The sequence below is a fragment of the Phyllostomus hastatus genome, unplaced genomic scaffold, assembly GCF_019186645.2.
Source record: "Phyllostomus hastatus isolate PE091 unplaced genomic scaffold, TTU_PhHast_1.1 phas_contig_86, whole genome shotgun sequence".
Lineage (NCBI taxonomy): Eukaryota > Metazoa > Chordata > Mammalia > Chiroptera > Phyllostomidae > Phyllostomus > Phyllostomus hastatus.
In genome coordinates, this window is record NW_025333977.1 from 74,910,357 (window position 1) to 74,936,502 (window position 26,146).

The following is a 26,146-nucleotide window of genomic DNA, read 5'->3' on the forward strand; positions in this document are numbered from 1 at the left end:
TCTCTTGGAGGCAGCATATGGTTCTTGTTTTCCTATCCATTCAGCAACCCTACATCTTTTGGTTGGAGTATATAAGCCATTTACATTTAAGGTGATTATTGATAGATATGTATATAGTGCCATTTTATTAGATTATTTTCCTTTTTTTCTTTCTATTTTTATTCTTCTTCCTCAAGCAAGCCCTTTAACATTTGTTGCAGTACTGCCTTGGTGTTAACAAACTCCTTTAGGTTTTTCTTATCTGGAAAGCTCCTTATTTCTCCTTTGATTTTAAATGATAGCCTTACTGGGTAAAATAGCCTTGGTTGTAGGTCCTTGCTTTTCATCACCTTGAATATTTCATGCCACTCCCTTCTGTACTGAAATATTTCTGTTGAGTAGTCAGATGCCAGTCTAATTAGAGATCCCTTGTATGTAACTATCTGTTTTTCTCTCGTAGTTCTTAGGACTCTTTTGTTGTCTTTAAGCCTTGTCATTTTAATTTTGATGTGCCTCAGTGTAGGCCTCTTTGGGTCCAATTTTTGGGGGGACTCTCTGAGCTTCTTGGACTTGTGTGACTTTTTACTTCACCAGTTTCAAAAGTTTTCATCATTATTTCTTCACATAGTTTCTTAATCCCTTGCTTGCTCACTTCTCCATGTAGTATTCCCAAAATGCCGATGTTGTTACACTTCAGGTTATCAAAAATCTGCTTCATCTAACCTACTGTTTATTCCTTCCTGTGTATTTTTCATTTCAGATATCTCATTCTTTATTTTTGACCAGTCCTTTTTATGGTTCTGTGTCTTTTTCCATGCTGTTGAGTATCCTTATAATTATTACTCTAAACTTTCTATCTGATAAATTGTTTGCCTGCATTTCATTTAGTTATTCTGGAGAATTCTCTTGTTTTTTCATTTGGGATTTTTTTTTGTCTTTCCATTTTGGCTGCTTCTTTGTATTTGTTTGCATGTATTAGGTAGATCCTCAAAGAATCTGGTGTAGGCCTTTGTTAGTCACAGCTTGTGACTGGCCCTGGTCAACCTGTTTGGAGCTATCAGTGATCCACAGGTTGTGGCTCCCTCTGCTGGGCCTGGTTTTGTGCAGAAGGAAGCAGGGTGTGCACCAAGAGTAGCTTTTATTGGCCTCTGGCCTGGGAGAGGGTTAGCTGAAATCTCAGAGCACTGCTTTAGTTGTTAAACTAATCTGTGATATAGCTTCAAGTAGTAATCAACAGCTCAGCTTAAGCACCACAGTGTGGGCAGGGTAATTCCTGTGGGTGGAGCTACTGCTTCCACTTAGGCTGTTGCCACTTGGAGAGGAGTGCTTTGCCTGAGAAACATGGTTTCTACACTATGGTAAATGAATGACTCAGCACAGGGATCCTGGTGGCTGTTCCTTCAGTTCTCTCCCCAGAGCCACCAACATCAGATTCTCCTCAAACATCTCTAGTCCACTCTGCCCTCCTTCTGCCAGAGCCTAGGATAAGTGACTGCAAAATAAATTTTGTATGTTGACTCTTTAAGAGGTTCTCTGTGTCTCCAGTTATCTCTCCCTGGTAGAAAGAAACTCTGCTGCTTTTCACCACTGGATATTATCTGGGTTCCTTTCCAACTCCAGTGCTGTAGCCTGTGGAGTCCAGCTTGGGGTTTAGATCTAACACTTCTCAGGAAAATCCTCTTGTCACTGAAATATCCCTCTAGAACTTTAGCTGCCAAATGTGGGAGCCCAGTCAGCATTTTCATACCACCTCTTCACTCCTATCAGTCTTGCTGTGGTGAAGTGGTTTCTTCTATCTGTCCTTGGATATAGGGATTCTCTCTAAATAGTGTTCTGTTAGTTATTCAGGATGATTTCTCTATAATTTAGTTGTAAGTCCAGATTGGTCCTGAGAGGAGGTTAGTGTAGTTTTCACTTATTTATCATATTATGTTGATAAAAGAATAATTATTTATAGTGTTTCATAGGATTTTCTATGATTCTATTCTCTCTTAGTATTGAGAGAGAGAGAGAGAGGGAGAGAAGGAATCTATGTCTATTTTGGAACATAAATTTAAAGTATGTTTTTTTTTCAATTTCTTAAATGCCCATGTTTCAGATTTGATTGGAATTGACTTAAGCCCATGTATTAGAAGCACAAATAATTTTTATTATAGTGTTTCTCATCCAAAAACCTGATTTGTCTTTCCATTTGTTGAGAAATTTATTTTACATTTTTAAATAAAATTTTGTGTTTCTCTTTATGTGTGTTCTAACCATTAAAATACTTTTCTAAGTATATAAGAACATTAGTTACACTTTATGAGAGTTAACTCCAACAAATCTTTTGGGATCTAACGCAATAAGTCAAATACATGTTTTTTTGTGTGTATGTCAATTTGTATTGTACTGTGAAGGCAGGTACATTTCTTTTATACAACAGTCTAAGTATAAATTATGGGTCTTTCTTCTCCTTTCTGTAATTACCTTAATGTGAATAATTGATGACCTCGTATCTCTTCAACCTGTTCTCTTTGGTGTAGATGACCTTATGTTATCTCCACCTACTCCCAATGACCTTATTAGTAAGTCATCTTCTTTCCCAAAGAAGTTATTACAATCACCAGTTCTTTTCATTTAGGACCAGAACACAAGCTCCCAGCTGACTCTTAGAAGGAATGTAGATTCCTTGGTTCCATTCCTTAGATTCCATGCTGTATAGAGCAGATTTCTATCTGTTTGTCTGTCTGTATCTGTCTATATCTATCTCCCTATCTATCTATCACATATTTATATATGTGTAGTTAATCTAAACTATACAATATATCCCAATGTCAATTAAAGTTTATGAAAATATTATTTGAATGATGGCTCACTTAAGAAAACACAAATTTGGATTTTGTTATAACAAAAAGGAGAGAAGAAGAAGGATATGAACAATATTCTAAGATCCATCTAAAGAAATATACAACAAAGCAAATGCATATCTAAGACATAAATCCTACCCCAGCTAGCTGGTGACCAGAGGCTGGGGACTGTAATTGAACAGAAAGAGTTTGTCTACCCAGTACTAGCAGAACCCAACACTAGACATTGAGGATTGCAGTGGAGAAATATTGGTTATTTTATTATGAATGGTGCCATTCAGGAGAACAGGAAGCTAAAGCTCAGAAGCCCATGTAGGTTACAGAATATAAGGGCAAAATCACAAGACACTGTGGTCAGCTGATTTGTCAAAAGTGAGGTAAGGGTAATGAATCATTCCTTCAAATCTTGAGGACAGCTCTGAGGTCTGTTTTGGAGTCCCTCAGTCTGGTTTTATGGGAAAATAGCCAGAAAATCATTCCAATTAGGGCTTAGAAACTGAAATAAAACTTAGGTCAAGATGTTATCTTTAGCCTGCCAGAGGTCTGGATGTTGTGAGCATTAGTCAGGTCCAGGCTTCTGTCTTCTGCTGTCTCAGGGGTTGCTGATTATATGGGGAAAGGCTCCAGGTCTCTGACAGATAGAGAGAAACAGAGAGAGAGGGAGAGAGAGAGAATTTCTAGAGCTAAGATTTAAAACTAAATTTACTTAAAGTCATAGGGACCCTCAGTTTCAGGATCACACATCCACACCAGTTAAAATCCTGCTTTGTACTAATAGCTAGTTTGACTCATAAGCCAAAGTCAAAAGCCATAGGAACAATGACATTAAGGAAAATGTGCTGATAAGTGTTTTACCATTTAAATAAATATCCAACCATTTAAATGCAACCACTTACCCTCAGGAAAAGCCCTTAAAATGCACTTTGTCAAATACTAAGAAAACAAACAAAACTCAACAATCCCCATACAAAGTTTCTGTCTTGCATTCTGTAACTTTGATCAGACATGCCATCATAATATGCCATCTTATACAAAATGCCCTCTTAAATATAATAAAAGGGAAAAATCCACACAGTCACTGAATTAATAATTATGTATTCAGAAATACCAAAAAGATGTAAATGTTGTATGTGCCACGCCCTGCCACACCACTGAGACTATTGAGTGGCTACAATTTAACTTCAATTCTTCCTTGGCTCTTTCAAGGTCTTTGGTTTGCACCAAAACTTTTTGGTTAATGAATAAAACCTGAAGCACTTAACAAAAGGAAAGAAGAATTTTAGTTAAAGATTAATAGCAGATCAGCTAGGCTTTCACGAGTTTATACTTAAGCAATTCAGAGCACTGATTCCGTTGATGTTAAGACAGAGTGGGGTACCAGTACCAGCAGCCTTGTCCTTATCAGAGAGCTCCTTAGAAATGCAGAGCCGCAAACCTTAGCCCAGGTCTCCTGAATCAGGAACTCTGAGGATAGGCCCAGAAAAGGGTGCTTCTCGAATGCCCTCCAGGTGACTGATACACAGTGAAGTTTGTGAAACACTGTTCAAAAATCACCCAAGCAAAACAGACCAGAGAGGAACCTACCTTGTAGAAACTACTGAAAGTGAATTTTTAAATATGGGCTTATTTTTTAACCCTCAAGAAGGGTTCAACCTACATCTATTTTTGCCGAGGGGTCTTTATTCTAACTAAAATACAAGGGATTAATTTACCCAAATTCTCACCCTCAACTAGACTTGCAGTCTAACTGATAGTAAAGGAGAAATTACCTAACTTGGAGGACCATCTCTCAAGAATTCCTCTGGCTGCAACATAGGAAGGACCACCTGGTGTATGGGAATAAAGGAAGAATGCTGGGTTTGAGTAAAAGTTTCTATCACATAGAGCCAAATGACTTTGAGCAATTCACATTACCCATGTTATCCTCAATTTTCTGATCTATTAAAAGAAGGTTAATTCATAGGATTTTAATCATGTATAAAAGTAGGTAATTGCCTGGTTCATACATATTTTTAAGAAGTAAACAAAACCCTCAAGAGGATGAATGTTTATGGCCGGCTAAAATATTTTCTGCCTCTATAGATTCTATATCCTCTAGGAAAGCCAGGTTATCAGAAGAGGGCTTAGAGAACACAGACACAGAAAAGGGGAGTTATTTATATGTTATGAATGTTTTATGGTCAAGTTAAGATCACCTAATACACCCATCTCAGTAATAGCTACCACTTACTGAGTGCTTACTGTCAGGCATGGTACTAAGTACTTTACATATATTGACACACTTCCTCCTCCCAATAATCTTATGAAGGACATACTACTATTGTCTCTATCCTACACGTGAGGACACCGAGACACACAGAATTTAGGAAACTGGCTTGAAGTCACCTGACAAATGAGTGACAGGCATGAGCAGGAACCTGAAAGCGGAACCCGATGCGTTAGCTCCTATGCTCGGAATGCTGCTCCTGGCTTAGGTCTCACAGGTGAGCTGTTTTTCTGAATTGACTGATAACTCTTGGCACAGGATTTTAAATTTTTATTTATTTATTTTCCTTCTCTGTTTTTTCCTTAAGCAAGTTTAACCAGTTCTTCAGGTTTAGAAGAATTCCTAACTAAGGTTTCATTCAAATGTCCAGATATTAATCAGACAGTTATTCTGATAGATGGGGTGGCAGTGGAAGTGCCTTCTTCTATCTCAGCCCAGGTAAGGGGAAATGAGGGCCAAACAGGAAAAGAGCTGAAGTCAGCGTTTGGACTTTTATTTGAAACCAAATCATAACAGAGTTAGCCCTTCCAGCTATTTGTATTCTTAAACATTTATATCTCAAATTGAGAAAAGAAGGAGTTTACTTCATGAAGTCCTCAGGCAATAGTACTAAATCTTTAACTTTGTGGGTCATAGATAATGGTTCTAAAAGTAACAGAAAGAGATAGAAAGACACAGAAGAGAGAGAATTGAAATTCTATTTATTCTATACCTTTATTTTTCCTTGGTTTCTTTATGAAATACTTGGATATGTGCAAATTCTTAAAATTGCACTTACCTATACCTAATTAGCTTTTATAATTATAGCACTCTTAACAGATGAAGCTACTCCCTGAATCAACTATTCTTGAAAAATGTTGCTATGGCCAAACCTCTGCCATAGGGCATATTCTGAGCTTTATAAACGGGTACCAGTTAGGTATCCCTTTATATGAAAGAAAAGAAATGAGAGAAAAGGGAAGGCCTCCATCTGGAATGTAAATTGCCAGATTAGCTGGAGGAGAAGAACTTGGTAAACCTCTCTGGCAGTGAAAATCTCCGGCATAACTTGTACAAGTTACCAATCTCTGCTCTAGTTGTATAATGGAATGTGCATAAAGCAGCACCTGATCACTGAGCTATCAGCAGGTAGGTGGACTAAGGAAGGGGCATTTTGTTCAAAATATTTATTGCTTATATAAAATATTCCCCATAATCTTCTGGACGCTGGGGGCACACCAGTAAACAGAATTGAGCAAATCCCAACCCCAAGAGAATTTAGACTCTTAATGCTCATTGATGAAACCACACAGCTGTTAGAAATAAGAAGGACCTCACTCTTCTGGAGTCTCATACAGCATAGTAGGTGGAATTTATTGCAGAATATTTTCTGTGGTTGTAGGACAGTAATGATGCAGTTATGGAACATTTATATTGAATAAGTTCCTCTTCAGCTACACCTGACTATTTGTATTGGGGATGGAACAAATGTGGTAAGTTTAGTCATCAGAGATATGGAGATTACTTGAGTTACCTTTCACCCTCATTTTATAATATAAAAGAAATACAGGGACGCAGAGAACTTGCTCCAAGTCACAGAGCTAATTAATAGTTAATTAGTATCCATGAAGTTATAGTCCAAAATTCACTCTATATAGTTCTTTGCTTGGGAAAGCCAGTAGAAATGGCCAAAGCTTAAAATAAAGACATTCAACAAATATGTAACATAAGTCAACCACATGATGCTACCTTTAACAATATTAATTCTGGGGCAAAAAGAAAATTAATTATTACATAGAAGTGCAAACATTGAACAAGAGGTAATTACAAGTAAATATGCCAGGTAGAATCTTAAAGGAAATGACAGTAGAGACAGACACTGACTTTTCTCTGAAGGATGTCAGTAATTGGCAGAAAAAAAGAATAAATTCTGGTCACCTGGGGACACATCTCTTTGGAAACTGAGGCACAAAGGCATAACAGAATGAACACAGGGATCAGAGTTATGAATAAGTTGAGGATAAATATTAGATAGCCTAGCAGTTTTTCTTTTTTTGTCCTCATTGAGGATAAGTTTATTGATTTTTAGAGAGAGAGGGAGGGAAAGAGAGAGAGCCAGAAGGAAACAGAGAAAGAGAAACATTAATGTGAGAGAGACATCAATCAGTTGCCTCCCATATGTGCCCTGACCAGTGATCAAACTAGCAGCCTAGTTATGTGCCCTGACTGGAAATCTAGCCCACAACCTTTTGGTGTAGGGGATGATACTCCAACCATCTATTCCACCCCAACAGGGCAATAACATAGCAGTTCTAAAATAAATCATTGAAAAAGTGACAAGATATGACAGCCATCCAAAGGGACTATTAATATATTGGATGAAGAGAAACAAAACCAAATACATACACAGATAAGTACATAAATAAATAAGGTTCTGAGAAGAGAATTGAATAAATTACAATGAAGACCATACGTTACTTTTCAGCAAAAGCTTTCACGTGCAGTGGAGAATGGAACAGTCATTGGAAGGATTTGCAAATCTTGTTCTTTCAAGATTAGGAAGAACTAAATCATCTTTAAAGTTGAAGTGAAGCAAATAGGGAAAAGAGGAGAACCTCAATTAAGCAAATATAGAATCCATTCAAAAATCATTTCGAATATAGTTCCAAATTTTGATGGTTGGTCTTCCATTTAGTTTTTGAAAAATACTAATTTTTCAGTTTTTGTTTCATGTCATTCCCTAGGCAGTCCTACCAAAAAGAATCACTTAAACCTTGATTTATTATCATGCACAATGTAAGGATTTCATTTAACCAAAAAAAGTGCTTTTATAAAATCCACAATAGTTTCATTTAAGGGATATGTTTTTAGAAAAACTCAAAATTTCTTGAAACTTCAAAGTGGAAAGATTTTTGGAAATCAAAGCAGAGGCAAGTTCATTATCAACACTCATAAAACTTTCAACCTTAGGCCCTAACAGCAGTTATTTTCAGTCTTTGTTTTAACTACTAGCAGTGATGTCTGACTGAAACTAATTTTGTTTAAAGAGTTTTTCCCTAGTAAATTAAGAACTGTACTTTGTTTACTAATGAACAATAGCCTCTAGGATTATAAATAATGGAACTGCCCCATCTTTTTCCCACTACACCGTCGACATCCATGTGCATTACAATAAATGTTGGTGGTTGTTGTTGATGATTGTGCTGGTGGTGTATGTGGTAGATGTTTTGCAGCTCTTTCCTTTTACTTTGGGTGACAGCAACTCTACTTCTTTGGAAATCACCTGTTCCTCATTCCATGTGATTCTCTTTGGACTTCTAATCTTTGTACTCCTGTGATTGCTATCAGTGTACAATTAATGACTGATCAAAATATTTCATCCTCCTGACCACAGAAATTGGTTCAGGGAAAGTCACATGACACAAGTTATACAAATTAGAGTCTCATCTGGCACTTTATATAGGTACTAAAGGAAAAATTTTCACTTTCCCTTCAAACCATGAGCTACTAAAAAATGTGATCCCAGCCCTGACCAGCATGGTTCAGTTGGCTGAACATGGTCCCACAAACTGAAAGGCCGCCAGTTGGATTCCCAGTCATGGCACATTCCTGTGTCTCAGGCCCAGTCCCTGGTTAGGTGCATCCTAGAGGCAACCAATTGATACTTCTTTCCCTCTCTTTCTGATCTCCCTTCCCCTATCTCTAAAATTAAATAAAATCTTTAAAAAAAATTTGATTCCAGACCAGAGCTGCTGGTGAGCATGACCCTGTCATATAAAGGAGACCCTGAAAAAATTCTTAAGCAGGTGCTTTAGTCATGGTTGCTTTCTCTTTAATTCTGTTTGAAAATGTTGAGTGCCTATTTTATGCAAAATACTAGGCTAAAGACAGTAAGAGATTGAAAAATAAATATGGTGTCCTTTTTTTAGTCTGTGATAGTTAAATCATCAGAGTTTAGTCAATAAATCTTAAATGAGAACAAATCTTCTTCCAGTTATTGGCTAGATCACAAAAACATACTCCCTGGGTTCATGAAACTTCTGGTTTCTTAAGAGAAAAACATAAATAGCCACAGAAAAATGTTAATGCTGTTATTAATATTCTGAGGCAAATCCAGCATATTTGTAAAGAGGAATCTACTTAAGACTTGGTGGTGGGGTATGATGGTGGTGGTAATTTAGTGAGACTTGAAGGCTAATATTGGAAGTAGGTGAGGCCTAAATCTTTAACGTTGCTGCTGGGCCCTAAGGAGACATATGGCATCATGGCACTGGAACAGATATACTGTCTTTGACTAAAATGCTCAAGGTCTCTGGCACCATTCTCTATTCTCCACCTGGACACTCTCTGATAGCCCAAGAAAAAGAAGCAAATGAGACTGAGGCAGAGAAGCTATAGGGACACATTCTGGAAGCTGGAAGAATGTGGACTGAGAAGCTGTGGTCCCTAAATCCTTGAGACTGGGGGTTGGAGGATGATGAGGTGAGCAGAGTCATACCTAGGGAAATTGCTTCAGGGTGACTGAGGGTGAAGAATTGCTAATAATAATAAAGTATTCAATGGAGAAAAATGAGATTACACTTCACAGACACAATTAATAATTGGAGAGGCTATCATAAACAATCAGCATATGAAGCTTGCACCATCTCAAAGGATGGTAGGGGGTATTACATTTCTCCTTGAAATACAGTTCCTAGACAATTATCCAGTAAGACACTTAGAAAAAACATTTGAGGGAGCAGAGAAGAGTAGTCCACTCAACATATTTTACCATCTATAGCAACACTGCTAGTAAAAGTCTTTTGGCATCAAACTACTGAGTCTGGCATGGGTCCTGACTTGTAGTAAGTACTCAAACAATGTATTGAATGAATGAAAGATTACAATTAGAAATAATTCCTGTGCTTATATTTAGCAGCTTTGCTTAAATTTCTAGGTAGAATGGCTTTTTATCCTAATGTCTTCCTTTTGAAGTCTTTTTACTTGTACCATCTCTTAATCAATCTCTATCAGAAAAAATATATTTGATTCTCTTGACTTATTTCTCTACTTGAAAAATTGTATTAATATAAAATAAATGTCAACTATATTTCTAGTTATTTAAAGAGGTTTCATAGTAGGTTTACCAGCATCTTCTAGGTATCTCGCATGCATAAGAGAGAAATTTAAATATTCACAAATACTTGAAGGATCCAAAGAGTTAGGCAATAAAAATAAATAAATAAATAAATAAATAAATAAATAAATAAATAAATAAATAAAATTCTGAAGATAAGGAGGAAGATTAATAAAATTTATGCATAGGAAAGTGGAGTTAGATTTTTAAAGATCTCTACATCTTTAGAGAATGTAACCATTTCAACAATATTTATAATAAATTTTAATGTTAATTGTTTCCAAGGAACTCTACTCTCTGACCATTTATATTAATTTCTATTAAGAAACAGACTGTAATCTGGAGAATACCCATATGGTAAATAAACTTTCCTTGTTAGACCAAATGTCCCTAAATTACAAGTTGGTGAAATTTTTCTATAATTAAAGATAATAGAGAGGGAAAAATAATAAGTTCAAGTTGAAATTGGAACTTTAAGGAAACTTGATTGAGTTAAATTGTGAAACATTTACTGATTTGTGGTTATGAGGTTTCTTTCATGATCACATCACACAGCCCATGTTTATGCTCTTTACAGTTATCAATGGCTCCTTTCATAGCTCCTTCTTTATCTTTCAAAGGCTTCAGGAAAACCCTAGTAGACAGTAGAAGCAGAAAAATTACGTTCAAAAGAAAAACAGTACACTGTTAAATAATTTAAAATAATATAATATAAAAGAAAGTATAATTTAGAAGGCAATAGGATGGGCAATTTGGGTCATTAGAAAATCAAAAAACAGAAACCTTAAAAGGAATAAAGAAACAATGAATAAATACATATAGAGGTATTTATATACCCATCCACCCCCCAGTCTGACTTCAAACTCTCTCTACAATCCAGAATAATATTCCCAGGTACCTTTCAGACAACTCTATCAAGACCTTACAACTTTCTGTCACAGTAAATTGAAAGCACTAACTTTAATTTCCCAAGACAGAGAACTCGAAGTCATTCTTGATTCCACATTCTCCTTTGCTATTCATACAAAATTGATCATCAAGTCATATTGATTTTACATTTGAAAGGTCTCATTTGTTTTCCCTTTTTGGAGACACTATCATAGATCATTTCTTACATGAGTTACTACAATAAAATTGTAACAGTTTTCTGATTTTATTTCACAGAGTTCTTCTAATTCATCTTATTTACTGATGTTCAATATATTTTCCTTTCTTTTTAAGAAGATCTTTCAAGTACATAGCATATTACAGAGTATAATATAACCCAGAACCATATTTTTAAATTGTGAATATTCTGTCATATTTGGGTTAGAAGCTTTTTTTAGGAGTAAAATATTACTGATACAGCTGAAGACTCCTTTGAGTCCTTCTGTTTTCATTTCCTTCCTGCCAATTCCAAACAAATGCAGTTCCTTGAAATTCTGTGTATACTTCCACCCATTTAAAAAAATCATGTTATGTATGTGTACATCTGAAACCATAGTTTATATAGTTTAGTGTATTTTTAAATAAAACTGCATCATATTATACCATGCATATTCTTCTGCACCTTGCTTTCTTCACTTAATATTACTTCATGTCACTTCAACATTTTTTCACCCAGCATTGTAAGATTTGTTCCTGTTGACACAATTCATCTGAAATGCTGTGAAGTAGGATGTATTTCCACCTTTCTTATTATTTATTTTCAGTATTTTACTTTCATCTTGTTATTAGCCATTACCTCTTCCCAACTGGTTATTATTACTATTAGTAATAGAAGTGATTATTTAAATTTACAGACATCTCCATCAATTTCCTTGCTAATTGTTCCTGGCATCCCATTTCTTGTTTTGTCAGTTTCCTTGTTAATACATTTTAAAAGTAGTAAATTCTCAGAGTCTTTGGCTGAAAGTATCATTCAACCTTTTTCTTAACGGAGTCTGTAGCAATGAGAGGAGTTCTAAGTCAACAGTCATTTTGCCTCAGCACAGAGGAAACATTCTCTGGAAACATGTTTAATTATAGCCTTATTAATACTTTTAGAATTTTAAATAAGTGACTGTGGGTGGGCATAAACATTCAGTGGAGTGTATTTTTAGGGGTAAAAAATAGATCCTAAAAATCAGGGTAAAAAAACGTAATATTCTCCCACAAATAAAACAGAAAATCTTGACAACAGGGCTATCCAGATAATCACAGATTTGCTGAGAGACTTTGAACAGGCTCCCTGCTTTTATCTAGCCTTAGCACTTGGTGTTTTACACCTGCCTTTTGGAATTGTGAATTCCATGGGGGAAGGAATACATCCTACCACTATTAGCACTAAATAAGTACAGTATTGCAATGTCAAAAGGTAACCAAACCATCAGATTATTTGGACGTGTGCTGCCTCACAGATCCTCTGAACTGTTTTCCTTGGGGATAATAGCAATGTTTGTTAGTAATTGGACACTGTCATTCTAAAGGGAGCCCTAGCCCACAGATGTCACCATAGCTGAGGGGAATCTGATTTGTACCATAAGTAAAACAAAGTCATTTACTTCTTTTGTTATTCTGGAAGGGTGAATAGACCCAAGCTGCAGCAGCTGCATGTAAGTTTAGAATAATGCTGAATGGAGAATGTGTGTGAGCGTGTGTGTTTATATGTATAACATTTAAAGCAGTTGTGAATAAGTAATCTTTTTATTTTTTAAAAATTCTTTCAAGTATCCAACATTAGGGAAATAAAAGAACAAGAGAGAGCTTTGTGAAAGAGCACAGTTGTCATCAATCTCTGCTTTTTATTCATGTCACCTTTAATTTCAGGATGCACTGCCATGACTTAAGTGATCCTTCACTCGAGCTCTGTGTTTAGGGTATTTGCAATTAAAAAGAGCTAAATCTACCACATCTTGATCTTCTACTAACAACATTTGTCACAATTCGAATAAACATTTACCTCTTGTGCTAAATGGTTTTCTTGACAATCTCTGGCCTTTGTTCTGACTTTGTTTTCCTTAATCTAATGACACCGAGAGATCAGGACTGGTCCTTTTTAAGCCAAGAGAATAGAAAACGTTTCTATTAAAACAGCTTGGAAATATAGTCCTCCTCTCCTATTACTTAAATAGTTTCTCCTATCACCTGAATTTTCAGTGAAGAAAATAGTCATCATCCTCATAGATGACAAATCGGTGAAATTGCTGCCAGAACAGCAATGGGCTGCATATGAGTTATGGGCTGTTGAGTAGTCTCTGGTTCCTGGCAACCCTATGAATGAGTGATGTTCACAATATTCTGTCCTCAGCAGCCCTGCTCAGCTGCTGTAGACTCAAGCCTATGGCTTCTTTTATGGAGTCAGTCCTTCTCATATTTGATCTTTCTCTTTTCCTGCTGCCTTCTATTTTTCCCAGCATTGTTGTCTTTTCCAAAGAACATTGCCTTCTTATGACATCCCTGGAGTAGTAGTTAATTATGCTCTGGTGCAAGCCTTTCATTAAGGTGCAGTTTCCTTCATCAGAGTCCTCAATAAAGCATTTCTCAAAGGGCCCCTTCGGAGTCTGCACAGAGAGAAGCCGTCTATCAGGCAGGTCCAGGTGGGATATAGTGTTGCAGCCTGTGAGGGGGCATTAATGAGGCTGAGTAATGCAGCCTGACAGGGCCTGATGAATGGGAGTCTCTGGGGGGATGGTCTGACAAATGTAGGCTCCATGACAAGTATGGTTTTCTAAACAATGTGAGGCTTCATTTATCAGTTGATTGGTTATGAAAAAGATCTGGTCCAAAAGAAGAATTGTGATTTAATGAAGAACTTGTCCATGGTGAGTAGAAGCATGAGTTGATATTATATATCAACAATGAGTTTATTGTTATTCATACTTTTTACCCCATGGCATCAGAGAACTCTCTGGTTGCAGAGCATTACTAAGGAATTATCTAGTAGCAAACTGGAGTGAAAAAAATATTATCTCTGGACTTGTCTTTGTGGGTACCAAATATGTCTAGATATGCCAAAGGTGGGAACTGACACCATCCAATAGCTTTGGCTTCTACAGTGTGCTCCATCTTGACTATGATGTTTTGTATCTTCAGTTTAGAAGTCTTCTGGTTGTTTTGTAATGCCCCATAGCTAACAAATATGAGCTTGGAAAGACAATTTGGAAAAAAGTCCTATTTATTCTTTTTTTCCTACATTGGAAATTATTAGAATATTGACTGTAATAGTGTTTCGTTTCACTAGAACAAGCATATTTATAACAGAAAGAATAGCTCTTTAAATTAAGATCTTGTTGAAATGACAAAATGTCATTGAGGAAGATTAAGAAATACTCATGTGAAATGAAGAATTCATACATTTGGATTTCAGTCTTGAGTTCCTCCGCTCTAATCAGTTGACAACCCTTAGCCAGTGTACCCAGTGGAATAGTTCTTGCCAGAGCATTGCCTGTCCCACATGATAATTGTTGGAATGCCAGCTTCTTATATCACTAGGCCATTGTTTTTAAGTTTTTGGTATGATTACAGTTTCCAAGCCATAGGTTTTGTTACCTTCAGGTGTGCTTTGTAAATGTCAGCCCTAGGTCTGTGTTGTTGCCACTCTCTGTTAACCTGTGCGCTCTGTCCCTGTCTGCTGGTGGCTTTATTCTCTTTGTGGTGTCAACATCATCATTATTGTAATTTTTGGTGGAATGACAGAGAAAAAGGTGTTTTTTCAAGTCTCTGTTTGCTTGGGGAATGTGAAGGAAAAAGATGCTCAATTATCGGAAGACTTGGAAGCCACAATGTTTTCTATACAATGCTAGTAAATAAATCCATCTTTTTTCATCCACCTCGTGCTCCTTCCCCACAGGCAAAAGTAGGATTGGCAAGACTGCAGTTAATTTTCAAATTCGCTACTGATCTTCAAATCAATTCTATGCTTGGAATAGCATGGTCTGCTGACAGACATATAGCTGTCTCTCTAAAATAACTTCCTACTTCATCTGAAAGTCAACAAGTCTTTTGTCTCCACTTTGGAGTTCCATTATGCTTTTATTGAGGCCTCATTTGCATCTGGAAGAGATTTTGAAATATTCTACACATATTTCAAAATATTTTGAAACAATTCTTTCATTAATATCAGAATTTATCTCTTATGATAGCTAAAAAAGGAAAATTCAAATCTACAAATACAGAGAAGAGGCAAGTCTCAGAATTTACAAAGAAAATTCATTCAGTTCTGAGTGTAAATATTCTGATTAATCTACATATTTACAATAAGTTATTTAATTTTTTTCCTTTTTAAATTTTTTATTGTTGTTCAACTAAAGTCATCCCCATTGGACTTCAATTTAAGCATCTTGACTTTTAAATAAGTATTTTATTATGTAGTTTATCTTAAATTCTCCCCAATGACAGTGAAATCTTTGAATCTTGAGAAAAGTATAAAATTAAAATTGTGTTCATATTGCCACATCAGCTCCTCTCTTTGCTTTTTCTGTGATGGTGTAGAAGATTTGGCGCTTCTTCTGGGCTTGCCTCATGACTGCGTCCTCTTGGCATTCAGCCCAGTTAGTCCCATTTTATTTACTCCTACAGAGCATCCCAGACACACTAAGATTATTCTGTGACTTTGCAATGAATGAAAAAAAAATTATCTAAGTAGCTGCAATTACTTCTAAATCAAAGCCTTCTTTTTAGGTCATTGATAAAAGAAACACATTAGCTAGTTTGAAAGAGGAAAAGCAATGTTGATATATAAAATTGTGTGTGTTTATGATGGGTCAGATAAATAAAGAGAAGATGGTCTCTAGGTGGAAGGTTCTTGATGTTGAAATCATTTATTTGTTTTTCATAGTGGTTTACATGAACTCTAATAGTTCTCTTTTCCTTCCTGATAGAGTAATTGTATCTAATGGGTTCATATGAAGAAAAAAATCCAAACGAAACCTGTGTATCTCAAACTACCCTCAAGATAACTACCATGTGTCTTTCTGTTGATCTCCTTGAGTTTTACCATATGCCATCATGATGTTCAAATAAAAATATTCAGAGTTGGAGATTTGAGTGACAGAGATGGAGTATAAAAATGGACCTAAAATCACCAGCTTCAGAACCCACTCCCTGCAATTATCTGGCCTTAACCACATACATGCATACACACTCTGGGACTTGCCTTTTTTAAATTCTAAAACTTCTTCCTTGTACCAAAATGATTAATTTTGATAAGTGCCCAAATGCTCATGAGTTTTAAAGTAAACATGTGGGGACAGATAATCTGTTAAAAAATATGGAAAATGTCTATATTTTGCCACAACTGAGCTCTTCTAAAAAAATCCATTCACTCCATTTCTGCCTTTGGATGAAGAGGCAAAACTCAGTAAATGTAAGGGCCCAAGTGGATTTGCTATATACCTTTGGCATTATAGAAAATAGTTGTTTCCCAGTGTTTTCTTAACTGTTTAGCTCAGAGACTTGCTGATTAACAAAAATAACCTAAATTTAAGATTGTAAGTATTTTTGGTGACTTGTTAGTCCTATGAGAAAATTGACAATGAGTTAGATAGTAAATATACAGGCATGTGCACACATGAAGAAAATTTCAATGTAGTATTTGTTCAATGATTAACTTTTGGGACAAGTAATTCCAAAAGGTTTCTGTCTTAATTTGGGCATCTAAAGTTAATTATTTTATGGCCAGAATTATTAGCAGATTCTTCAATTCCCTAAACTATCATAGTAATTCATATGCCATATGTATGGCATAACCATGTCCTAAATCCTTAATAATATAATGCAGAAAACAAAAGAAATATTACACCAGTGACATACATTTTGCTGGTGTGAACTTGTGCAAACAGAAGGTGGGTAGTAGGTTGACTTAAACAATAAGCAATAGTAAGAGACTGAGAAAATCCAAATGATGTATAACGTAAAGGAAACCTTACATCTCCACCATTTCAGCAATTTTTATTTTAAAACATCACTGTTTCTGCGGGGAGGAAAGGCACGCCATTTTCCAGGTTCCGCCCTCTCTCAAGTTAGCTTCTCCTGGGCACAGACTTTGCTTCTCTGACGTTCTCTGACGGCCCCACAGCACTCATCAAGCACAAGTCAACAAGCGGAGGTGAGGAGAGGGGAAGACTGTTCTCTGGACCAGTTTGTTTCAGCAATGCTGCCTGAGCATACTTTAGAATTGTCTTTAATATGAATGAGAAGCTGGAGCTATTTAAGTAGGCAGATGGAGTTTTGTTTTTCCCCCTCAAACCGTGAACTTGTCTACTTCTTTATTCTCAGTACATTCATCATCTTGGTTGCTATTTTGTTTTACCTTGTTCTACCATTCTTCCCAATTACTTGGTTTAGTATCCATTCCAGTTCAGATAATTGGCTTTGCTTAGCCTTCTTTTTCACACATTTCTATCCCATTCCACACGTAATTCAAGTCCCATTAACTCCCACTTCATTTAAACCAACATAGGGCTCCTGGGAATAGTAGGGCTGTTGGAAACAGGTGCAACTAGCCAGATGGCTGCCTTGCCAGGAGGGTGGAGCAGACGGAACAACCCTCCCCCCCCCCCTCCCCTGTCAAATTCAGACTGTCAGGCTGACACAGCAGAAAGGGTTAGCAGAGGGCTAAACCCGGACTTAATTGCTATAGTTCTTCTGTTATTGGTTCCTCCTTCAACTCTGAATGCATATTCTTTTCAGGCTTAAAGCCAACTTTAAGAAACAATCAAGTTGTTTATAAAACTTTAGCCATCCGCTATTATAATGTATACTGCCCAGACATAGTTCTAGAGTTTATTTGGGAGCTAACTTGCCCTTATCAGCTATTTCCATGTCATTTTAACTACTCCCTAAAATTGTCTTACTCTTTTGAACTCAGAGGATACCCATTCTAAACCATGGATTACTCACCCCTGGTCTACATTCTCTTTTAAGCTCCAGGGCTACAAAGCAAAATCTTGTGGATCTTGCCCTGCAAATTCATGATATCCAGTGTCAATTAAACTCTGACTTAATTTCACCCTTCACCTCCTGAGTTTTCCAGGATAATCCACAAGAAAATATTTGAACACGATCATTAAATCCAGAGTCTGCCTAAATTCACTTTTGCAAAGATCACTAGATATAGAGGAATGTTTTGTCTTGTTATCCATTTCTCCTCCAGTTGTTATCCATTTTTCCTCCAGCCATTATTCCTCCATATCTGATGTCCTTTCACTCAATAGTATTGTGTATTTAAGGGAAAGCTCGGTTATTTTTCCCTTCAGTTCCCACTTTCTTGAGCTTGAGGTAATGAACACTAAGTCCATGTAAATCACTCTGTGGATATTATTTTTCTACTTGGGCTTTTCAAATAGCAATTTTTCATTTCCATTTAATATTCTGGTGTAATCCTTTCTTTTCTCTTTTTTATTAATGCATTCTGTGCATTTGGGTGTTATTCAAGGCTCTCTTCTATGCTCTAAAGTTGTTTCTGTTTCTGTTCTTCCAGAGCAAACAGGATAGGCTGCATCCCACGGTAATTATTTTGTTGATGACTCCCTATTTATGGCTCAAGTTCCAAATCTTTACTTCAATTACATGTTTTGTTTTGTTTTGTTTTTTTAATTTTTGACTGGTAAATTTTTAGGACTGGCCACATAGTCTCCTCAGTTTTATGAGTTCAAGGACTATTATTCTTTTTCATTTGTTTCATGTTATATTGTTAATCACATTTTCAAAAACCAAAATATTTTCATCTTTTTCTCAACTTTTCAGATTTATTGCTAAATACTGATTTGAATTTTCATTAATATATCCTCAAACTATTACAAGAATTTATACCTAAAAATAATTGACACTATAAATAGTATGCAGTATTTACTATATTGTAGATATCATTTTAATGGAATCAATGCATTTTGTCAATCTTCACAGTGTCCTTATGAAGTATGATTCCCAATTATAGATGCTAACATTGAAATACAGAGAAATTATGCAACTTGCTCTGTATTATAGAACTGATTCAAGATGGAGGGACTTGAACTCAGGGTTTCTGAGAAGGAATAATTAAGCTAGAGTACCTCTGCTTTCCTTCTTTGTCCCCTCTCAACAGAACAATGTGTTTTTAGAAAAAATAGAGGACATCCTTAGGCCAAGAGCCTATAAAAAGAAAAAAAAACCTAACTTAACAAAAAAACTATTCACACAAATTAATACATATCTTTCAAACCCAAATCCTGTTTTTGTTTTTGTTTTTTATAGCCTTTTCACCCCTTCTTTGGAATTTTGATATCAGTTATCTCTCCGGGATCTGGGTCTACCTTTAGAAATAATTGCTTATAAAGGAGGAAATACATAGATCTTAGAGGTAGCACAAGTATAAGAGGTATTTTTTTCCTCAAATAAAAGATCCTTGTTTGAAAGCATATAGTTAACAAAAAAATGATATCTTTTACTTGACTTCAATCTTATTGTATTACCCTGCACCACTATTGAAATTCCATTTTTTTACTTTGTTAATCTTACATCATTAATTTTATTATGTGATTCTGTTAAAAAAAGTCACCTCCTCCCTGCTTCTTGAAAGATGAAATTCAATGCTGGCCTATCATACAAAACCATCTGCAAACTATGTATAACCTTCCCTCTTTTATTTTCTCCAATATGCACTCATCACCTTAACCATAGTATTCTTGTCATTATCCTATTGTGTCTTTGTTCACTCTAGTCTCAATGCCTACTATGATTCCAGCTGTGTATCTTGAAAATTCTACACATTTTTCTAAGAGTTGATTTGTAGTTTTTATGCTTATCTCATAACCAGAAATTAGCTTTTTCATTTCTCTATTTTTATTGTACTTTATATTTCTCTTATTGCATTTACAATATGCTAGTTTGAATTCTTGTTTTTTTCTTTATGCACTTTTTTTATCTTTCCTGGTGCATGGTAAAATATTAACATAAGGGGTCAGCATCACATACTTCTTTGCATTTTCCCATAGTTTACAGTGGACTGCTTATAATAGATGCTCAATAAATATTTATTATTATTATAAATAATAAATGTATCATATCTCATTTTATAACATGCTTTGATGAAAATTTCACACTTTATCAGCATGATAATGATAACTAGCAATTAAGGAGTGCCAGGGACAGCATTGGCACTTTGCATGACATCTAATTTCATCCTAAAACAACCTGACATGGCAGATATGCTGAATCTTAGTTTACAGTGAGGAAACCATGGTTGAAAGAGGTGAAGGGCATACTCAAGACCCAGACAGAAAGTGTCAGAGTTGGTTACAAAATGCAGGCCCACTCCAAAGCTGCATTCTGTCAGTCTTCGTTTTTACATCCATAACCATTTTTCAATAAGATTCATTAGAGTGTCTCTTAGGCTAATTCTTTTCTTTTTCTGTGCTCCCACTACCACCTCCTAATTCTATATTCTGATCCATCTATATGTTAATTTATAGAACATGCTCTTAACTGATTTGCTGTCCTACAGAATTTTCAGCACTGCATCCTATACACTGTAGCCCAACTCATTTTCCTTAAATATTTTTCTTTCATCATATTTTTTGTCTAGTCAATGAGGTATAAAATAAGCTTGAATAATTTTTCAATGATCAATTTTGATATCTCTAAAGTGGAATAATCACATAATCTAACTCAGTTGCAAGTAAGAAATGGATACTCAAAAGCATGTCTCTGCTTACAGAGTAAGCATTTAATGCATTTTAGTTATTATCATTTACATTATATTTTAGAACTAGAATGGCCATGTCCAACATCATTTTCAGAAAAATAAAATGGTATGAGGACAAGAGATTTGCCTAAAATCAATCAGATAGTTAGAATCAGATCTAACAGTAAAACCTTAACCTATTAAACCTAATACTAATACTTTTTTTTTTGCTGTGCAAAAATTACTGGACTTACATGCATATCTACCTTATTTCCCACTGTCTTCATGTATCTCTTGCTTTACACCACAATATGATCATTTGCACAATTTCATTTTTGTTGTTTCTGCTTTGAAAACCTTCCAAAGCTGTTTCAGTTATCAGCCTGTTCAACTCTCTGGTCCTGTTTGATAAACACTTGCCTTAAGTTATTTTCCATAAAAACTTCAGGTCACACCTACTCATCCATGTCTGACTTTCTCTTAGGTTTACTCTCTGCATTATGCATTTGTGATATAATTATATTGTATATTGTTTGTCATATAAATGTTTCATAGTGTATGATACCAATTTTAATTTTACAAAAGGAACTGTTAACACCCAAAGCTCGTTTGAACCTGAAAGGATTATTGCTGTCTGGGACCTTCTCATCATCATCATGGCAAGACTTGGCTTGTTATTGCACTCGTCCTTCCAGACTGTTTGGAGCAGGCACATTTGAGTTCCTGGGCTGTTACATGAATGGGTGAGACAGATTTTCAATATAGATTTTTCCAACTATTCAAAAGCCAGACCTTGAGTTCAGAGTTGTCATCAACTCTACAACTAAAACTCAATTTACTGCCTCTCTTAATTTGCTACTTCTCCTGCAATTTGTGAAATGCTGAAGCATGAAAATGTTTGTCCTATAAAATATATTTTCAGAAGTACTCAAGATAGTTGCCTGATTTCCCAGGATTTTTTCTTTTCCTGTCTCATTGCACTGCACCCATATTTTCTCCCTTCATTTTATCTTTTCCTGGTGCAGTAGAAGAGTTATGAAGACTACCCTGGAGTTTGGGGCAGCTTCCAGCTCCAATTATAAAAAGAATCTCCCTATAAACAATTCATCTCTCTCATTCTTCCAAATAATCTTTTCACCATATTCCTCAGAGGTTTCCTGTTTAAATGTTTCATGCTGACTGTGTGTCAGCCCAGGACTACATCTTCAGTAGAAGCTGAGGAATATGTAACAGGAAATCATGATAGTTATTACTTATATTCCAGTTTACATTAATAGAGCTATTACTTTCATTTGTAAACTATTGGAAGAACTTGTAAATTTATTTTTATTTTCTGCCTATACTACCTCTTGGAATAAGCAATTCTTCAAGTTTTGAATATGAGAATGAAGGATTAGCACTATTTATAGGTAGTGTGTGTGGTATTATGGGTGATTTTATATAATATTATAAACATAGGATATTAAAAATAATTATGAAGTGATTTTACAGTTAGAACAAAGCTATTTTAATTTTGATAAAAATAAGGCTTTTCAAGTTTTTAGTTGAAGTAGAATTTTATCTTATGCATTTTTAATGTATCTCTGTGGTTTTTCCTTGTTGCAATATTTTAAAGATATCTTCTGTATAGTATTCAGTATATTAGCATTTGTAAAATTGCTTATTTTCATCACTTATAGTTATAGCAAAATAAAACTTGGAAAGTTTACATAGAGGCATTATTATGGCCATACAGTTTTATGACACCAACACCCTGCTAATTGCTCCAGTGTCATCCATTGCCTAATAGGGAAAGTAGTTAATGTCTGGGGAAAAAATCCATTAAATTCCCCTGCAGAATTTTTAAAATAATGGCAGAGAAATATCTTAAAATCAGGACTTTCAACTGCAAAAGTAGTTGTTTCACAGGAATAAATGCTTTTTAATTCCTTAAATCTTAATAGTAGATACAGACAGAATTGGAAAGGGAGTGGGATGTTTCCTGAGATTTAGATCTATACTACAAGGAGAAAAAAGTTTGACTGGTCTGTGAAAGAAGGTTGATTTGAATGGCAAAACTAAACTGAGATGCCCAACCCAAGACCTAGAGGAGCAAAGATATAGTAAGTAGTCCTCTCTTACCTATGGTTTTACTTTTTGTGATTTCAGTTACCTCAGGTATACTGCAGTCCAAAAATATCAAATAGAAAATTACAGGTATTTTAACAGACCATACTCATATAACTTTTATTACAGTATATTGCTAAAATTATTTCATTTTATTTTTAGGTATTATTAATGTCTTACAGTATCTAATTTATAAACAAAACATCATCATAGATATGTACCCATAGAAAAAGCTAGTACTTCAAAGGTAGGTGTTATTTGAGGTTTCAGGCATCCACTGCGGGTCTTGAAACATCCCTGTAGAGAAGGGAGGGCTGCTACGTTAGAAACTCTATCAGGATAAGGGGAGTCTGAAAACAGAAAATATTTCACAGCCAAGACCAGAAAGACTGGAAACTTCTTTGACACATTTCTCTTCCATTGAGGTGATAGGGCAAGAATTATTCAAGAACTGCAAGTGCTATGAGGTGGGGTCAGTGGGTGGGCTCACAGGCAGCCTGTTATTGTCAGCACCACTGTTATGGAGAAGTAAAAAGCTGGATCATTTTTATAACATTTGAAAGGACCTTGGAAAGGGCTGAAAGTGAGCTACCTGGTTAAGAGCATTTAGATAGTGGATATAGAGCAAACTTGAACACCACACACAACAACAATGGGTACAAATGAATGACAATGGGGATCAGGTAGGATGTTACCCTCATTGGAGCCTAGTGTAGATAGAGGATAATTCTGAATTTATATTCCTCTAATGCCGAGGTCAGATATAATCACTTCCAGAGAGCGGGACCTAGACAAGTGCTAAGTTAACTGAATAGTTGCCCAAGTGATACGAAGTGTTAAACTTCATATGACTGAGTTTACCTTGAATAATTAATGCTGAATGTCTGGAAACCTCAGCCCTAGAAAAATAAAACAACTTTGTTCAACTTGTTTGCGACCACAGAGACAAATTTATGGTAATTCAAATGTATCTGAAAGCCCACAGCCTCTCCCTTGTTCAAGCTTCTTCCAATGCTCTGGGAGGATCTCTAGCAATGCTCACATGAAGATTTTAGTCACAATTGCATAAGACACTAGTCTCTTTTCACTCTGACTTACATTTAAGCACCCTTCCCCTTATATCAGGGATTCCACCTAGGTAGGAATACAGCTATGTGGAAATTGCATTGGAGATACATTTAGTTTGGGCTTAATGACACATATGTATGTGGTTCGCATCCCCCTCCACTAAGAGTTAAGTCAGTGCTAGCCTTTCGTGGTGCCCAAAGCACACCTGCTCATGGCACGTCCTGGTGGAGTCACACCGAGAGATGAGTGGGCTCCACTGTACCCAGCACTAGACGTATATGGACTGTGGAGGAGATGGGGTTGGAGTCTGCGGAGACTTCTTCCCATCATCAGACATGTGAACATTTAAGAAGACTCAGCTCTCACTGACGCTTATTCAATGAATATTTTATTATTGAGAATATATGCAATAGACAGTATCTATTCCTATAAACACACAATAAATACCTTATTTTTTAATTTGCATGAAATAGAAATTATCAGAATTCCTAAACTTTTAAGGTACAAACCTATAGGTATACAACAGAGTATGCCAGTGGATGGAATTATATGTTTTTCATTTTTTAAATAAATTGCACCTTAACACTATATTTTAATGAGTTATGAAACAAAAAGTTTTTATAAAATATCAATAATTAAAACAAATTTACTTCAATCATTTTAGAGAAAAGCCTGTTTTTTCTATACTCTCTGCAGAAACTTATACAAAATCATTAACATATGAAGATGCTATAAAAAAGCATACAGCCAAAATTTTAGGGTATAAGGTATGGTAAACGTGTGTCAGATAGTTTATTAATAGAAGTATTATGTTATTTTCCTGAATTTTATAATGTTTGTGGTATACATTAGTTTTAATGTTTTTTAATTTTGTAAATTTTTTCTAGCTCTAAATATTTAATTAAATATCCAACTTTGCATTTCTAATTTTTTATTCTTCTTTCCCTCAAATAGCCTGTTCTCAATTATACATACTTTAAGCTCTGTACATCAAACTGTGACCAGAAATATCTTTATACTTTTTATTGATGCTTGAATGCAAGCTCCATGAGAGCAGAACTTGTTTTTCTTTTGTTCTCTGCTACATATCAAAAACCTACTCAGGGTCTAAAATAAAAAAGGTACTCAATCAATGTTTATGGAATGAATACAGGTCATTGTTTAACTTCTGTGTTTCTAAACTGAAAAAGCCTAATGTTTTATTTGTTCTTATTCAGTAGACTTGCTCCACCCAGTTTCCTGTATTAAATTTTTCCCACAAATGTCATGATGTTTATATGGAAAAAATAATAATAAATTTTTTTCTTGCAAAACTCGGGTTATTTAAAAAGGATTTATGTTCTTTGGAAGTGAAAGATTCAGTTTAGAAACTATGTAAACACCAGACTTCCAGAAAAGCATATGATGAGGGAAAAAATAGAAAAATATAAAGAGAAAACAGGAAAGATTATTATAAGAGACGTGGGAAAGGTGAGAAAGAACAGGCATTGCATATGGAAAGATGGCTGAACTCGTCTTTTTTCTTCAAGGGAAACTCAAAGAGAATATAAACATTTTACATTTATCTAAATACCAATGTATGTTATATTCAACTGATAAATGTTTGAAAACCATGATCCTAATCTTTCAATAACATTTACTGAATGACAAAAACACCCTAAGGGATAAACAGTTCAAGTGACATGCCAGCTCATTTTATATAGAGATGAAAAGAAGCACCAACCACATGTTGCAAATTTGAAATGCTAAATGAAGCTGTGATGTGAGGAGCAGCAAGGCCGCAGATGTTCAGAGGTTGCTTGTTGAGACTGGGTTCAATAAACCAGACTCAACAAACCATGAAAATTTAAAATGTGGGGCCACCACTATTAAAATATTATAACTTAAAAGAGAGTTTTAAGCTTTTGAATAGTAGCTTCTATTTGTCCAGTTCTAGCTTCAAATCATGCTCTTGAATATGGTAGGAATTTTTTTTGTTGTTATAATGATGATATCAAATGCAAGCTCATACAAATAACAGAACTGATGATTTAAAAATTTAAAAACCAACTTTTTTGAATTGCGTGAGTAAATTACTTCATTTTCCTCCCCTACCCTAGCTAGACTCCTTGAAGTTACTCTACACATTAGTGTATTATTTCTTGGTCCTTAAAAGTGTTATTCAT